The sequence below is a fragment of the Apodemus sylvaticus genome, chromosome 22 (genome assembly GCF_947179515.1).
Source record: "Apodemus sylvaticus chromosome 22, mApoSyl1.1, whole genome shotgun sequence".
NCBI lineage: Eukaryota > Metazoa > Chordata > Mammalia > Rodentia > Muridae > Apodemus > Apodemus sylvaticus.
The window spans coordinates 17,273,754-17,289,784 of NC_067493.1; the positions used below are offsets into that span (position 1 = coordinate 17,273,754).

A 16,031-nucleotide genomic window follows, 5' to 3' on the forward strand; every position below is an offset into this window, starting at 1 on the left:
ATAACAAAAAAGAAGAAGAAGAAGAAGAAGAAGGAGGAGGAGGAGGAGGAGGAGGAGGAGGAGGAGGAGGAGGAGGAGGAGGAGGAGGAGGAGGAGAGGAGAAGGAGAAGGAGAAGGAGAAGGAGAAGGAGAAGAAGAAGAAGAAGAAGAAGAAGAAGAAGAAGAAGAAGAAGAAGAAGAAGAAGAAGAAGAAGAAGAAGAAGAAGAAGAAGAAGAAGAAGACAGGCATGGCCAGAGAGAGGTAGCTCACTGGTTAAGAGCAACAACAGCTCTTACAGAGACCTCAGTTTCCATTCCCAGCACCCAGATGATGGCTTACAACCATCTGTAACTTCAGTTCCAGAGGACCCAGCTCCCTCTTCTGGCCCCTTCAAGCACTGCATGCATTTGAAGCACATCCTTAGACATAGGCACCTGCACTTATGTGCACATACCCCCTCCCCAAAACCCCACATATGCACAAAATTAAAAATAAAGACATGTTTAAACTGGTGGGAATTAAGGACAAGAACAGAGGTGGGGTACTGATGCGAGATAGTTCCCATCCATTCACATTGAGGCAATGAGAGGCAGTGATTGGAGGGGAGAGAGGAGGAGGAGGAGGAGCTAAGGGAAGGCGGGGCGGAGAGAAAGGGAGCCTGGGAACTGTAGGAAGGAGCAGGGAGGAGACTCAGATCCTGATGGCACCAGATTGTTTCTGGTCTGCTGAGAGGTTAGAAATATTGGGACAAAACTTTATCATTGTAATTTGGCATTATGTTATTGGGAGTTTCATACACATAAATATATTTGGTTAACGATTCAAGTTTAAGAGTCATGCTTTACCAGATACTTGTAAGTAGTGGGTGCTGGGCAGGAGAGTGGGACCCGCTGGAACTTGGAGCAGAGGCCTGGTGGGGTGGGACTATATTTTAACAACTTCCCACTACAGGGTACCTTTCTGGAATCAAAAGAGTTATACAAGGGTTGGCATTCAAATAACTTGCTTCATTAACTTCCTTTAGGCGTGAGGCATATCACAGGGACAACCCCTTGTCCTAAGTCAGGAAGGGTCTTTCTGGTAGCTGTACCCTGAGTCATCCCAGGAATAGCCCTCAATAAATGACTGCTGTGGTTCTGGGTCCAGTTTCCCCATGCGCACTGGCCTTGGTAGAAACATTAATCACATCCCCTTCACTTTAAGAAGTTTGACAGGGCTGGGCGGTGGTGGTACACGCCTTTAATCCCAGCTTTTGGGAGGCAGAGGCAGGCAGATTTCTGAGTTCGAGGCCAGCCTGGTCTACAGAGTGAGTTCCAGGACAGCCAGGGCTACACAGAGAAACCCTGTCTCGAAAACAAAACAAAACAAAACAAAAGTTTGACCTGGAAGCCATCGGAAAGAGTCACCCTCCTCGTGATCGATATCCCATCCCTTCGGGCATTCTCAGTTCTTGTTCTTAGAGCCATTGCTTAGTGATCAACACCATTTTGGGAGCAGATCCCCAAGAATCGAGTGTGGGTTTGGAGCTAAGGCACCTACCTCCTTAACATATGCTAACCATTCCGGACAACAAAGTTGCCCTGGCTCCCTTTAGTTGTCATAGATAACAAGTTCTTCTATACACTGCAGTCTTATCAAGCTCCTTCACTTCTTCCCACCCCTCCATCCACCTTTTCATGGTACAAGTTATTAACCCACTTTTCCCATGAAATAAATAACTCTTTACCAGCCATTCCATCTTCCCCGGAAAGTTTACCTCGAGGGTTTCTAAAAAATGAAATTTGGTACAAATCTCCTATTTTGTACTAAATTCTTAAAATGAATGACACCAGTGACCTAGGATATTATCTCATGAATGGGAATTTTTTATTTTAAGAATTTCTTTTTAAAGATTTCTTTTATGAGTATGAGTGTTTGACCAGGATACGGCTGTGCTCTGCTTGCATGCAGTGCTCCTGGAGCCCAGAAGAGGGCGCTAGAAGACCTAGAACCGGAGTTACAGATGATTTTTGAGCTGCCACATGGGTGCTGGAAACCAAACCCAGGCAGTGCTCTTAACCCCCGAGCCACTGCTCCACCTCCCTCATGGATGGAATATTGTGTGACAAAGATTTATTGCTTGAAGCCTTAACCCCTGCTGTGCCTATTGGGGCGCGCAGCCGGGGAAGTAAAGGGAAAAGGGCATCCTCCATAGCATACTTAAAAGGTTAACCTGGGTTACGAATCTAATAGGGGAGGGAGAGACTCCAGGAGCAAGATCTTGAGGACACAGTGAGAAGAGGCCAGCTGATGTCAAGGGGCCGAGGCTTCTTCAAACCAGGCCCCTCTCATCTTGGTGCTTGTCTTCCCATTGCTGCCCAGTACTGGGGCACAATGAAAGACTTCTTTCCTTCACGCTAACTCCTCGCTGCCCATCATGCATCTCGGACAGAAGGAAAGGAAAGCACCACGCATTATAAATTTGACTTATATAAGTTTTGAGCCAGGCGGTGGTGGCACACGCCTGTAATCCCAGCACTCTGGGAGGCAGAGGCAGGTGGATTTCTGAATTCGAGGCCAGCCTGGTCTACAGAGTGAATTCCAGGACTGCCAGGGCTACACAGAGAAACCCTGTCTCGAAAAAAAAAACAAATCCAAAAAAAAAAATTTTTTTTTTTGGAGGTTATATGACTAGCCTCCTCCCAAGCCCCCAAGACTAACTTTCTAGAATTCTTTTTTAATTCCCTATCCGAATAGAATGTCAAATCCTAACCGGGCAGTGGTGGCACACGCCTGTAATCCCAGCACTCTGGGAGGCAGAGGCAGGTGGATTTCTGAGTTCGAGGCCAGCCTGGTCTACAGAGTGAGTTCCAGGACACAAAAAAAACCCTGTCTCGGAAAAAACCAAAAATCAAAAAAAAAAAAAAAAGAACCAAAAACCAAAAACCAACCAACCAAACAAACAAACAAACAAAAAGAATGTCAAATCCTGTGAGTCTAACTCTAGATTTTTTTTTCCCTCTCAAAACGGCCCATTTCCAACACTGTTGCGTTCTGCCCTCACTCCCTCAAGTTTTCCTCTCAGTGGAGAAGCCGGACAGAAACAGTGCGCTTTACATTTGAGGTAGACTGTCTTCTGGTAGCACTGGAAAGAATGAATACAGTGCTGTGAGGCTGAATGGTACCATCAGGTGTAAAGGTTTTAGAGCAGTCAGATGTTGTCTTAAAGCTAAAAGATGGGGTTTATCCACTAGAGCAGACAGTGGAGGGAAGGACCAGAGACAGGCAAAAAGGATGACAAATAGATCGCATCTTTATTTTCTGTTATAACTGCATAGCTGAGACTGAGAGATGACTCACACACACACACACACACACACACACACACGCACACACAGACACACATGCATATATGCACACACACACACAAACATATATGGAAACACACACACCAATAGACACACACTCATACACACATACACGCACACAGACACACATGCATACATGCACACACACACAAACATATATGGAAACATGCACACCAATAGACGCACTCATACACACATACACATACACACATAAACATACACAGAAACACACACACCATACCCACACACTTACACATATGAAAACACACAAACATACACTATACACACACACCACAAACACAAATATACTCACACACATACCATACACACTCACATACACACACACACACACACACACACACACACACCATCTATGTGGGACCTTGATGTGTGACAGTCTGCAGCTTGGCTACAGCCAGTTTTCCCTGCCCCTCGGTTACCTAGCTGTTGCCAGGTAACCCAGCTTAGTATAAATGGAGGCTTCCCGCCCCTCCTCGCTCTCTTATCCTGCTCCCTCAACTCTCTCCTCTCTCCCCATCTCCTCTCTCCCTCTTCCACATAGTCATGGCCAACCCTCATCTCTCTATCTTCTCTTTCTCCTTTTCTCTCTTTATTCTTTTAATAATAAAGCATAAGACTATACAGTGTCTCTTATTAAACCCGCTGCCTACGAGCCTGGAGCAGCCTCAGGGTTTCCAGCCGCCATGGGAAAGGATTAGCCACCTCGCAGCCAAGCAGAGTCACTTTAACAGGTATCTGGGGCCATGCAATCGCCCCGCCTTCTGGGCAAATTCTTTTCAGCTAGGCTATCGGGCAGCACACGGTATATTTGGTCCTGCCAGTTTCCCAATTCCCTCAGGCTCTGCCTGCCAAAGCTCTCATATGCAGGACCTGCCACCTCCGCACCTTCCTTTTCCTTTTTGTCCCACACATATACACCCCATACACACAGACACACACACACACACACACACACACACACATACACACCCCATACACACTGGGAAGTTCAAGAGAATGGCACTGGGATCTAGTGCAGCCTTCTGGCTACATCCTAACAAGGCTGAAACCATCACGCAATGTTATAGAACAAGCATGGCGGCCTAGGCCTCTTTCCCACCAGGCTACAGAACCTTATCTAACCAGAAACACCTCCCAGAGGCACCAGCTCCGCCTAACATTCACATCTGAATATGGGTACGAAGTTTCCATCCCCTGGAAGGTGGGGTTGAAGTTGGGATCTCTCTCTCCCACACTCCATCTCGTGGTCCCCCTACCCATTGTCATAACCCCATGAATAAAACGGAGATTGGTCCTGATGCTTTGACTCTTTCAGGAGTCGGTGTGTCCAAATGCTAAAGGTCCTTGTCCCCAGTTGGTTTTTTATTGATCCATAGAGGATGCAAGCAGCTAATGGCTGGGCAAAGGGAGACGGGCAGGACGCTTAAAGTTGCCCCGGCTAGGAGATGAAGGATCACCAGGATGAGGTGGGAGGCGGGAGAGGAGAGCTCAGGAGAGAGAGCCAATGAGCCATGTGAGAATTTGGGTAAGTCGCCACGGAGAGCGGGAAAAGGTTTAGGAGTGCCCAGCCTCTGAGGTAGCCAAGGCATTTTAAATATAAGCTAATGTGTGTGTGTGTGTGTGTGTGTGTGTGCATGCATGTGTGTGCACGCGTGTGTGTGCGTGTGTGTGTGTGTGTGTGTGTGTGTGCATGCATGTGTGTGCACGCATGTGCACGAGTGTGCGTGTGCGTGCGCGCGCGCGCGTGTGCGTGTGTGCGTGTGCGTGTGTGTGTGTGTGTGTGTGTGTGTGTGTGTGTATGTGTGTTTTTCAGGGATCCAGAGATAGCTCCTGGGCAGGTGCATGTGTATGCATGCAATCTGCCTGAAGTCAAAGCAGTGCAGCACAAACTCACCTCTACAATTAACTCGTGCATTGAGTTGCTTTAACCGAGATGAAATTGGAAGTCCATTCACACGTCTGTTTGGAATCAAAGGAAGAAGTAAGGGCTGATGAGGTGGCGCAGAGGGCAAAGGTTCTTGCTGCCAAGCCCAATGACCTGTGTCCAGTTCCTCACATGATAGAGGGAGAGAATCGGCGCCTGGGAGTAGGCAGTCCTTTGACTCTTACAAATCGGTCATGGCAAGCGCCCCACAAGACGAAGTAAATAAATACACACGAAAATAATAAATAAATAAATAAATAAATAAATAAATAAATAAATGGAAAAAAAAACTGAAAGCAGCAGCAGCAGCAGCTGTAGCATGTCCAAATGAACAAATTCGTGGCCGGAATGCACCTGAGGAAGGAGCGACAGGTGGATGGATACAGAGTGTGTCTGGGCAAGAAGGGGACATCGGTCAGGATGTCAGCGCAGCAACACAATAGTCAAAGAAATGCATATTTGAGAAATAAACGGGAAAGAAAAGGTCACCCACAGAGTCCACCTTGGGTATATTCTGAGTGGAGATTCCCCTTAAAGTCCACAGAGGCCTGATACCAAGATCCACAACATTCTAGTCCTTTCTCTGACATGGTGTGGCATTTACAGCCAACCCAGCGGCCAGTCAGCAGCCAGCCAGCGGCCAGCCAGCAGTCAGCCAGCGGACAGCCAGCAGACAGCCAGCGGACAGCCAGCAGACAGACAGTGGCCAGCCAGCGGACAGCCAGCAGTCAGCCAGCAGACAGCCAGCAGCCAGCCAGCGGACAGCCAGCAGACAGCCAGCGGACAGCCAGCGGCCAGCCAGCAGACAGACAGTGGCCAGCCAGCGGACAGCCAGCGGACAGCCAGCGGACAGCCAGCGGACAGCCAGCGGACAGCCAGCGGACAGCCAGCAGCCAGCCAGCAGTCAGCCAGCGGCCAGCCAGCAGTCAGCCAGCAGTCAGCCAGCAAGCAGTCAGCCAGCGGCCAGCCAGCAGACAGACAGCAGTCAGCCAGCAGACAGACAGCAGACAGACAGCAGACAGACAGCGGCCAGCCAGCAGACAGACAGCGGACAGACAGCGGACAGCCAGCAGACAGCCAGCGGACAGCCAGCAGACAGACAGTGGCCAGCCAGCGGACAGCCAGCGGACAGCCAGCGGACAGCCAGCGGACAGCCAGCGGACAGCCAGCGGACAGCCAGCAGCCAGCCAGCAGTCAGCCAGCGGCCAGCCAGCAGTCAGCCAGCAGTCAGCCAGCAAGCAGTCAGCCAGCGGCCAGCCAGCAGACAGACAGCAGTCAGCCAGCAGACAGACAGCAGACAGACAGCGGCCAGCCAGCAGACAGACAGCGGACAGACAGCGGACAGCCAGCGGACAGACAGCGGACAGACAGCGGACAGACAGCGGCCAGCCAACGGCCAGCCAGCAGACAGCCAGCGGCCAGACAGCAGCCAGCCAGCAGTCAGCCAGCAGTCAGCCAGTAGCCAGCCAGCAGTCAGCCAGCAAGCAGTCAGCCAGCGGCCAGACAGCGGCCAGCCAGCAGTCAGCCAGCAGCCAGCCAGCAGTCAGCCAGCGGTCAGCCAGCGGTCAGCCAGCGGACAGCCAGCGAACAGCCAGCGGACAGCCAGCGGACAGCCAGCGGACAGCCAGCAGCCAGCCAGCGGACAGCCAGCAGTCAGCCAGCGGCCCTCTCCCACGCCTTCAGTTGCCTCTGATTGACTTATAATACCTGATACAACGCATAGCTGGTATGCTTGGTAGACACACTGTGCTAGTTCAGGAACAACGACAATGACAACGACGACAACGACAACGAAGACGACGACGACGACGAAGACGACCACGAAGTCTATGCATGTTCAGCCCAGATAAAATATTTTTATGAGTATTTTTATTGTTCGTTTTTTTCACAAAGACGGCTTCATTTCTTCACATTATATTATTACATTTCAAAGGCAAAAAACACAATTGTCCGTTCCAAATGCCAGCGTCAGATACAGTCCCCTGTATCTCCCCCGACCTATCCAACCCCCATGCTGCCCCTTGTATCCCCACCCCCTCCCCACTCAGCCTCCCTGCTGTAAGCTGACACAGCCTTTTCATTGCCCTCCTGAGCCTCTGATCTTTCCCAAAGGCCACTCCCCATAGGTTGCCAACCAAATGACAGACAGAAGAAATCACAGGATAGGACGTCATGGTCATAACTCCAGGGTGACTGAACCCTCAGTCCTTGAGCACCCAGTGAGGGTGCTGACCACAGCATCTCCTGCCCAGGCAACTGTCCAAACCCAACAGTAGTTTTGTGTTATCTTGGGCTTGAGGTCAAGGTAGTCCTGTGATCTCTAGGAGGTGCTCAAAGGAGCCCAAACTCCAGGAGGGCTGTGAACTGGTGGCACCCCACTCCCCGCAGCAGCTCAGAAATGTGCCCCTTCCAGGATAGGAGCTTCAGGTCTTTACCATAATAGATGAGTCACTCTAAGGCACAAAGAGCAGAAGACCAGGAACAGGCCACAGGCCGGTTATAGGAGCACAGTGAATTTCCAGGTGCTGCCACCCGGAGCCTCATTTTCCAGCAGCTGCTCCTGGGCGTGGCCCCCCAGCACCTGGGAGTGGGCGGGGCTTCCTTCTGGACTTTTTATAAACCGGCATGACTGATACTGTGTAGCTCTCTCTTATCAGTCTGCAAAGAAAATAGCATCCTGTAAACTAGCAATGGGTCTTTTGAAAGCACCCAAGGGTGGGGGTCTCCCAGCAGAACTGGATAACTTGGCTGCCCTACTTCCGTAATTCTGAGGGCGTACTCTGCCCAGGAATGCACACAGTAATGATACAGGCTGCTGCTGAGAGAGTAGAAAGAAGGGAGGATTTTTAATCGAGTTCCTCTTTAGATTCTCCTTGAAGCCTGGTCTACATAGTGACCAATCTGCCTCTGCTTCTAACTCCCGCAGGCTGGGATTAAAGGCAAGCAACCATCCTCGGCCCACCTTCAACTTTTTTTGTTGTTGTTTTGTTTTGTTTTTTCGAGGCTGGGTTTCTCGGTGTAGCCCTGGCTGTCCTCTGTCCTGGAACTCTCTCTGTACACCAGGCTGTCCGGGAACTCAGAAATCCGACTGCCTCTGCCTCCCAAGTGCTGGGATTAAAGGCGTGCGCCGCCACCGCCCGGCTCACCTTCAACTTTTAACATAACCTGATAAACCCCAGAAATTTCCTGTAAGAAAAACAGAGCACGATAGTGGCCGGGGGAGCCTGGGTCCCGAAAAGTGCTGTATAGCGGCTTTCTGACGCCAATAGAGGAGACTGGCTGATGTACCCAGTAAATAGTAGCAACACTTGAGTCTTCTTACAGGCTGAGTCTAGGGATTGGACTAGAACCGCAGTTCTCAGCCTGTGGGTCGCGACCCTTTCACAGAGGTCATCCAAGACCATTGGAAAACACAGACATTTATATTACATTCATAGCAGTGGCAACATTACAGTTATGAAATAGCAACAAAAATAATTTTATGGTGGGGGGTCACCACTACATGAATTGTGTCAAAGGGTCACAGCTTTAGGAAGCATGAGAACCCCTAGAGTGTGCCTTGCTTTAAACACATTGATCCACAGTCCAAAGGATCACCCTAGTTCCTTCTTTATAACGTCTTTTCCAGTCTCTTAACTGTTTTCTAGATAAGGGACTTACAGTTGCTGGTAGGTAATTAGCATCCATCCTGAATTATCTCGGGCTATCAAGACATAGCTAGGCAGTTACTGAGTCAACTTTAAAGCCATAGCTGAGGATTTTCCTTCCACCTCCGTCCAGGTTTGGCTTTTGTTCTGTTGTTAACGCATTTTAATGAACACGCACAGCATTGCAGGTAGCCGTGAGTTATTTGTGTCCATTTCTTTTTCATTATTTTATCTTATGGGTATGTGTGATTTGCCCGCACGGGTGTCTGTGCATCACAAGCATGTCTGGTGCCTGCAGAGTCCAGAAGAGGGCAATGGATCCCAGGGTGCTCTGAATCAAAGCCGGGTCCTCTTAACCACTGAGCCATCTCTCCAGTCCCCGCCCCCACACACCTTTCCATTAAACCTTTTTCTGATTAAATATAAACATAGAAGACACAGAACATTACACTGTCTGCAGTATTTAATAGGAAATTAAAAAAAAAAAAGTTAGCAATCACGCCAGGCAGTGGTAGAGCACGCCTTTAATCCCAGCACTTCGGAGACGGCAAAGGCAGATTTCTGAGGTCAAGGCCAGCCTGGTCTACAGAGTGAGTTCCAGGACAGTCAGGGCTACACAGAGAAACCCTGTCTCAGGAAAAAAAAATTTAGCAATCTACTCGAAGATCATAGCTATTAACATTTTTATATTAGTCTATGGGCTTTTCAAGTTTTTAAGATTTATTTATTTTTATTTTGTTTTAAGTGTATATGTAAGAGGATGCAAATATGTATGTGTGTATGTATGTATGAATGTATGTATGTATGTATATATGTATGAATGTATGTATGTGCACATTTGTACCGAGTACCCATGGAACTGGAAGACTGCATTGGGTTTACTAGAACTGGAGTTACAGATGTTGAGAGACTCCTCAAGGATGCAAAGAACCAAACCCAGCTCCTCTGCAAGAAATGTAAATGCTCTTAACTGCTGAGCCTTCTCTCCAGCCCCAACTATATGAACTTTTCTACACATTCAGATGGATACTTATTCTAGCAAATTTGGGATATAAAGTGTACTTTTTAGTTCACTGTTTTTCTCTATTTAATATCATAACATGGAAGTCTTTTCCTTATAATTAAACACTTTGTGAAAATAAAGCGACCTTTCTAAACACAAAACTGAATGTATACACTATTCTTCCACTATTTTATAGAGACATGTGTCTATTTCTAAGTACATACTTGATTACATTTAGATACATTCTTTTTCTTTGTTGTTTGGTTTTTTTGGTTTTGGGTTTTTTTTTTCTTTCTTTCTTTCTTTCTTTCTTTCTTTCTTTTTTTTTTTTTTTTTTTTTGGTTTTTTGGATTTGGTTTTTTTCTTCGAGACAGGGTTTCTCTGTGTAGCCCTGGTTGTCCTGGAACTCACTCTGTAGACCAGGCTGGCCTTGAACTCAGAAATCCACCTGTCTCTGCCTCCCAGAGTGCTGGGATTACAGGCGTGCGCCACCACCCCCCTACTTAGATTCTTTCAAAGTAAACAACTTCATGATCTATAATATCCATCTAATTAGCTTATGTGGATCTGTAAATTCATATCATTTCCTCAGCAGGACATACCAAGTAGACAATGTGTGATAATTGCAGTGCAGCTTGGTATGTTGTATTTCTAGAATGTGTGTGTGTGTGTGTGTGTGTGTGTGTGTGTGTGTGTGTGTGTTCTTTAATCCACAACTTTTTGGTCATATTCTATCCCTGCCCCAAGATGGCAGGGCAGGACAAAGACACATGTAAGTCACATGACACACTCAAGGAAGGACAGCAGTCAGACTGAATCCTGGGCAGGGAGGTCCTGGCCCTAGGCGATGAGGGAGTGCTGGCCTGGGTGAGCCCAGTGAGGGCCACCGGCCCTGCTGTCAAATGAAACTGGCCACGGCAGCCAGTTCCTCTGGTGTTATGTAGATAAACTTGCCCTGGTGGTCAGTCAACCTGTTAGAGTTCCCTCTGTCAGCAGGTCCTGCATAGAATGTGGTTTACGGTGTCCTGAGTCCTTAAGCCCATCTGGAAAGCCCGATCTTCCAAAAGCCCAATCTTGGACTGCTTAACGCAATTGATGAACTCTGTCAGGAAGCGAGGTTCAGCCTCCTCTGCCTCACGCTGAGCCTTTCGAGCCCGTTTTTCCTCTAGTTTCCCTAGTTTCTTGGCTCCAGTTTTCCCTGTTGTGTGAACCTCGGCTGGCTTCTTGATGACTTCTTCCTCCTGGGCTGGAATAACAGTTTGACCCTGTATAACAGTCTCATCCCCTTCTTCCCAGCCCACTCGCTGGGCTCGACGCTGGCCACGTCCCTCCGACATCGCTGGAGCCTGCTTCCAGTTCTCTGCCCTTCAGACTCCTGGGGCAAAGAGCCGCCTACCTGGCCTGCTCCTGCCCTCTCTTCCTCATTGTGCAGTGTTTCTCCCTGCTGCTGCCTGATCCCGGCTGCGAGTCAGGAAGAGGATCCGGCCACTGAGCAAAACCCTTGCCACCAGATATACCCAGGGTCCCATCACGACGACAGACAGCCTGGCAACGCAACCAGCGTGCCTGCAGGTCCCAGGTCGCCTAGAAAATATTTTCTTTAATTTTTTTTTCTTTCTTTTGATTTTTCGAGACAGGGTTTCTCTGTGTTGCCCTGAGCGTCCTGGAACTCATTCTGTAGACCAGGCTGGCCTCAAACTCAGAAATCAGCCTGTCTCTGCCTCCCAAGAGCTAGGATTAAAGGCATGCGCCACCACTGCCCGGCTAGACCAATTTGATGGTTTTTAAATTTTTTTTTGATTTGTTTTTTTTTAAGACAGGGTTTCTCTGTATAGCCCTGTCTGTCCTGGAACTCACTCTGTAGACCAGACTGGCCTCGAACTCAGAAATCAGCCTGCCTCTGCCTCCCAAATGCTGGGATTACAGGCGTGGACCAACTCCACCCGGCTTTAATTTTTTTTTTTTTAAATGCTGACTTAGTATAGTTTATTTGTATGCTTATGTGTTTGAGTTCTGTGTAGTGTGTGCATGCAGTTACCCTTAGAGGTCAGAAGAGGGCACTGGAGCCCCTGGAGTTGAAATCACAGACTGTTGTAAGCCATCCTGAGGTTACTGGGAACTGAACCTGGGCCCTCTGCAAGAGCAGCCTGGGCTCTTAGCCACTGAGCCATCGCTCTAGCCCTCACCTGAGGTTTTTACTAGAGATGTACAACAGTCCATAGTCACTTCACCTCACCCTAGACAAATGAATTATCATAAAAAAAAAACTTGCTCATTTGGAAGGTAAAAGATGTGTGTTTGTGAATTGTCCTGGTTGTGTGTGTGTTTGATCATAAATGAGGTTGAACATTGTTCCTCTTTCCTGTAGAACAGAATTTCAGTTAGAACCGCAGTTAGCTCAGGACTTCACTTTATAGACTGGTTTATGACTGAATGTTTTCTCGTATTATGAATATACCAAGCCGGGCAGTGGTGGCGCATGCCTTTAATCCCAGCACTTGGGAGGCAGAGGCAGGCAGATTTCTAAGTTCAAGGCCAGCCTGGTCTACAGACTGAGTTCCAGGACAGCCAAGGATATACAGAGAAACCCTGTCTCAAAAAAAAAAAAAAAAAAAAAGAATTGTAGTTTTCGTTTTCTTTTTTTTTTAGATTTGGTTTTTTCCAGACAGGGTTTTTCTGTGTAGCCCTGGCTGTCCTGGAGCTCACTCTGTAGACCAGGCTGGCCTCAAACTCAGAAATCCGCCTGCCTCTGCCTCCCAGAGTGCTAGGATTACAGGCGTGCGCCACCACCGCCCGGCATATGCCACCACCGCCCGGCATATAATTGTAGTTTTCTAAATGTTCTGGACCATCCTTATTTCCACAAGGCAGAGGATTGCTGCCATAAACCCAGCATCTCAGAAAAAAAATTGAGGTATCAAAAAAATACACATATCAGATAACTCCTAGCAACATATTTGGTGTTTAACTGTCATGTCTGAAACCATACCGCCTCATTTCATTCATTTGACAGCGATCTGCTGTGGCTGGCCTCTGTTCTAGGTGTGAAGGCTGTCACACTGCAGTCCACTGTGCTCGCGGAGCATGTGTCCTCTACAGATATAGGGACCAAAAGAGGTAAACAAATAAATGAGACCACGTAGAACGCGATGTGCTGAAGGAAAACAAACAGGTTGCTTTTACGATAGACAACATCAAAAGGAGCTCAGAGCCTGTCTCTCTAAGGTGACATTAAGGCTGATACCTAAAAGATATGTTAGGTTTCAATGTGTCCCCTGGAGACCCCTATGCTAGAAACAGTCTCCAAGGCATGTGTAATGAATGTATCTAGAGATGGGGCCTGTACTCGTTACTTAGTTAATTAATTGGTTAGTTTCAAGAGCTAGAATCTGTGGAAGAGGGAATCTCACTGGGGAAAAAATACCTCCAACCAGGCTAGCCTGTGGGCAAGCTTCTAGGGGCATTTTCTTGATTGATATTAATGTCAGAGAGCCCAGCTCACTGTGGACGGTTTTGTCTCTGGGCTGGTGGTCCTGGATTGTGTAAGAAATCAGGCTGAGCAGGGCAGTGGTGGCCAATGCCTTTAGTCCCAGCACTTGGGAGGCAGAGGCAGGCAGATTTCTGAGTCTGAGGCCAGCGTGGTCTACAGAGTGATTTCCAAACCCAGACTGAATGGAAAACCCACCATGAGGCAGAGTCTCTTTTGGGGGTATCCTGATCATTTCCCCTGCTGTGGCGGGCAGTAGATCACAATGAATTCATTACACACACACACACACACCACACGAGTCAATCAGGACTTCTCCTCTGCAAGGGAAGGCCGTTCATTCTTTCTCAAGGGCTCCCCTCCTGGAGAGATAACTCCCCACGGAAGTAGGCACGTTGGGGAGGGGCTTACTAGGTCCAAAGACTCTGTCCTACTGAGGAGTCAGGCTGCTGGTCTGGCTGGCTTCTAGTTTCCCTCTGCTCTGGGGAAGTGGGACCAGAGAACAGGAAGTCCACCGCCGTTGTCAGGAATCGGCATCTTCACAGTGGGATACCTCTGGTTTCCAGCTATGAGCCTGGTTTCGCTTTCTGTTGATCTGCACTTCTCTTAAGGGCCCCAGAGGCATGCGCAGTCTCCTCCTCACTGTGCTCCCTGCCCATGCATTTCTGCTTCAACGTGGGGACTGTGCATTTCTGACAGAAAGCTTCCTTTGGGCTATCCAGGCCCTGCAGAAGTACTAACCTAATACCTTTGTTGTGTTTTATAAAAAAGAAAGAAAGAAAGAAAGAGAGAGAGAGAGAGAGAGAGAGAGAGAGAGAGAGAGAGAGAGAGAGAGAGAGAAAGAAAGAAAGAAAGAAAGAAAGAAAGAAAGAAAGAAAGAAAGAAAGAAAGAAAGAAAGAAAGAAAGAAAGAAAGAAAGAAAGAAAGAAAGGACCAGGATGTGTTTGGTAGAGATATGGTGAGGTGGGAGGGTGTGTCTCTACAGGCCCATATTGAGACATCCCTTCCCCCTGAGGTACCAGTCGTATGATATCTAAGTATGGAATAGAGTTTATTTAGTGAGAAGGGGGGTTGAGGAGGGAGGAGAGACAGGGAAAGGCAGAGACAGAGAGAGAGAGAGAGAGAGAGAGAGAAGAAGAAGAAGAAGTAGAAGAAGAAGAAGACAAAGATGAAGGAGGAGGAGGAGTGAAGAAGAGGAGGAGGAGAGGAGAAAGAGAAAAGAGGAAAGGAAGAAGAGAAAAGGAGAGAGGAGAGGAGTGGCCAGCCAGGATCAAGTGGAGAGAGGGGGAGGGGGAGAGGAGGGTCAGAGAGTAAGAGAGGAGGGCTCAGCAAACAGCTCCTTTTATAGTGAGGCAAGCATACCTGGCTGATACCAGGTAAATGTGGGGCGGAGCCCAGAAGGAACGGTAACATCCTTGGAAGTGGAAAAGTCCTGACTTCCGATATCCTGGAGAGGGCCCTGGCCCTTCGTGCGTCCATCCGTTCTCCAGCGGCCTTCAGATGTTGCTTTCCAATGGACATCAGCAAACTCCCCGACCTTAGTCAAGCCAAGGAAGGCCTATTCAGCCTAAATGTCCCAAAGCCAAGGTGCTTACAGGTCTTAGAGCCACGCACAGAAAACAGGTATAGTTAAAGCTATATGCAGAATATAAAATATTCCCTGTGCTCACGGTAGTGAAAAGAATCTAGCGTGATGCCCGAGACTTATCTGCTGACTGGACAGGTGGCATCCTGATGGGCACAGGAAACAGGAGGTTAACAGATTATAAAGAAGATGGTATCTGTTGAGCACTGCAACTCCAAAAATCCAAAATGTTCCAAAAATCTAAAATCTTCTGAGCACTGGCGTGCCCCAAATTACAATATTTTCCTACTTTAGATTTTTCACATTAGGTATACTTAACCAGTAAACTATGAGAATAGTGGTTTTAATTACACTTCCTGACCCCTGAAATCAGAAACAAGAAACACATCTTGTTCCAAGCCTTTGGATAAGGGGCACACGGTCTATTCCGGTGGAAGCTCTGGGTGTTGGGTCTAGGGGAGGGTGGGCGATGGTTTTATAAAGCCAATGATATGTTTTGCAGAGCACGGTATGGTGCGGTGGGAAGGGGTACCTCAGCCAGCTCACGCTGAGACATCCCTCCCTCCTAAGTAGAGTAGAGTGTATTTGGGGGGCATGGGAAAGGGAGTTGAGAAGGAAATAGAGGCAGAGAAAGAGAGGGAGGAGAGGCGGGGGGGGGCGGGGAGATTGGCTGGGAACGCATAGAGAAGGGGGAGAAGGTGAGAGAAAGAGAGGTCAAGGAGAAAGGGCAGAGAGGAGACAATCCCTTTCATAACAAGCCACGCCTACCTGGCTGTTGCTAGGTAACCGTTGGGTGGAGCCTAGGAGAAACAGCAGTGGGTTTGAGGAGTGTGGGCAGCCTGTTCCAGACAGCCCAGTGACCGGCAGGGCTGTGGGAGTGAGGGTGGAACCGAGGTCTGTAGGAAGCGAGCTCTCAGAGGAAACTGCAAAGGGGCCTCCCAGAGCAACAGGAAGGCCAGCCGGGCCTGGTTCTGAAATCTAAATGGAACCTTTTGATCAGTTTCTAAGCAATGGAGGTCAAGGAAGAGAAGTTACAA

The 16,031-nt window shown here is 48.4% G+C and overlaps 1 pseudogene; it reads right to left on the bottom strand.

Moving 5' to 3' along the window:
• Positions 1-10,911: 10,911 nt before the first annotated feature.
• Positions 10,912-12,142, bottom strand: LOC127672435 (DDRGK domain-containing protein 1-like; annotated as a pseudogene).
• Between the last annotated feature and the right edge of the window lie 3,889 nt (positions 12,143-16,031).